Genomic DNA, 2,378 nt, shown 5'->3' on the forward strand with positions numbered 1-2,378 from the left:
CTCCAGGCCTACAGAGCCCGGGTTCCGGCTGGGAGGGATCCCTCCAGGCCTGGGAAGGGGGTGACGGGGTTTGCCGGTACCCTCCGTCCTCTCGGTAAGGATGGAGAGGGACTCTCGGTTGCCCTTTGGCCTGCCGGTGGGGGAACTGGGGGTTCCCGTCAGCTTCGTCCAGGCCAGTCGCTCACCACCGGAGCCCACACGTAGCACCGTGTCCCCCCACAGATAGCACTTGACCCCAGTCAGGCTGTTTTCCTGCTCAAACCTTGAGCCAGGCCAGGCTGGTTATGGGAGCTGTCCAACCCCAACTCTACAGGGACCCCTTAGTTTCTAGGGGCTCTGGATCTGTTACCCCGCCTCCCGGGGAAGTCCCTGTCCCCCCACTCCACAGCTCTGGGGCTCTCGCTCTTGATTGAGGGCCTTCCACAGGGCAGACCTCCTCTCTCCCACGCTTGTTCTCACGCTGGAAGGGTCAGGTGCTTGTCAGACCCACACAGGGCCTCTGGAAAGTTCAGCCTCAGCTCAGAGGCGCTCCTTGGATAGAAACCAGACCCTGCTTCCCTGTGCCCTGGCTCTTGGTTAGTTCTGGAACTTGGGGATAGGGCAACTAGGTTTGTAGTTGGATTCTGCTCTCAATGGGGGCGGGGAGGGGGGCCGCGGAGGTTGGGAGACAGAGGGAGGAAGAAAGGGTCCTGCTCAGTGAGTGACTTAGCTACCCTAAGGCTGGAGGGCCAGGCTGGGCTTCCTTCCTACAGAGGAGCTCTGCCGGTGGGAGGGGCCGGGAGGAAGAGACCTCATGGCTGAAGCCTTGAACTCTGGGCACTGATCTGGTCTGGTTTGGGTAGGCTGGGTACAAGAAACAGGTCCTAGACAGTCATCCTAAATCAACCCACTCAGTATCTCTCCCCCACCCCCAATTCCCACCAGGCAGTCCCTGCATGACCTCTGACCCCAGACTCCCAAAGGCTCTGCTTTGGACAATCAGACCTTTTCCTGTAGCCTGTGCCTGAGCTGCTGCCAACCAGCCTTCCCTGCCTTCCTGCCCTGCATCCTGTGTTTTGTTTTGTTTTCCCTGTCCACTCAGCCAGCTTAAGCCAGGCCTCACTCTGGCCCCGAGGGTTACCAGCTTTGGCTGTGTGTTTCTTGACCTTTTCCCAGAGTGAATGGGAAGAGGGTATTCTTTCCCTGATCGTAGACTCTCTCCCACCTCTTGCCAGTGTGGAGAGTCTCTCCTGAAGGCTAGGTGAGACCTAGCACGAGTGTAAGTTCATGTGTGTGCACCATTTGTGGGCATGGGCAGAGGGGGTGACCTGACATCCCTCCATGTCAAAAGCTGTGGCTGGTGGCTGGGCACTCGTGGCTCACGCCTGTCATCCCAGCTACTCAGGAGGCTGAGATCTGAGGATCGTGGTTCAAAGCCAGCCCATGCAGAAAAATCTGTGAGACTCTTTAAATCCAATTAACCAGCAGAAAAAGCTAGATCTGGAGCTTCTCATTCAAGTGGGAGAGTGCTAGCCTTGAGCAAAAAAGCTAGGGTCCTGAGTTCAAGCCCCGGGATTGACATACACACAAAAGAAAATCTTTCTAAGCAGGGTGGCTCAGTCTTTGTCCCCTTAGCAGTCCAAGGAACTGAGCAAAATATTTTTGGGGGTGGTGGTAGACATAAAACATTTAGAAACATAAAAACTCACATATTAGAAACAAATAATTGCATCTGCCATATGGTTTCTGCTTCATTCCATAAAAAGTGCCTTTTATAATAATAATAATTATTATTGTTGTTGTTATTATTGAATAGTTGTACAAAGAGGCTACAAGTAGCCAGACATTGGTGCATATACCTAGAATCCTGGCCACTCAGGAAGCTGAAACCCAGAAGATCCAGTTGGAGCCAACCTGGGTGGAAAAGTCTGTGAAACTTCATCCTCAAAACAACTAGTAGGGGCTGGGAAGGTGGCTGAGTGGTAGAGTGCTTGCCTTACATGCATGAGGCCCTGGGTTCAATTCCTCAGCATCACATAAGCAGAAAAAGCCAGAAGTGGCACTGTGGCTCAAGTGTGCTAGCCTGAGCTGAAGAGCTAAGGGACAGTGCCCAGGCCCAGAGTTCAGGCCCGACTGACAAAAACCAACAAAAAACAAAACCAAACAAAAAACAGCAACTAGTAAAATGCTGGGCTGGAGACATGGCTTAAGTAGTAGATTGCCAGTCAAGCTTACACAAGGCCCTGAGTTCAAACCTTATTACTGATCAAAAAAAGATCCCTTTTGGCTGGGCGTTGGCGGCTCACACCTGTAATCCTAGCTACTCAGGAGGCTGAGATCTGAGGATCAAGGTTCAAAGCCAGCCCGGGCAGGAGAGACCGTGAGACTCCTATCTCCAA

General features: G+C 53.1%; 1 protein-coding gene across 2 annotated transcripts in view; it reads left to right on the top strand.

The window, feature by feature from the left end:
- Hid1 (HID1 domain containing) overlaps positions 1 to 2,378 on the top strand; it is a 20,797-nt gene that overhangs the window by 827 nt on the left and 17,592 nt on the right. The window lies entirely within an intron of this gene.

The sequence above is a fragment of the Dipodomys ordii genome, unplaced genomic scaffold (genome assembly GCF_000151885.1).
Source record: "Dipodomys ordii isolate 6190 unplaced genomic scaffold, Dord_2.0 Scaffold7, whole genome shotgun sequence".
NCBI lineage: Eukaryota > Metazoa > Chordata > Mammalia > Rodentia > Heteromyidae > Dipodomys > Dipodomys ordii.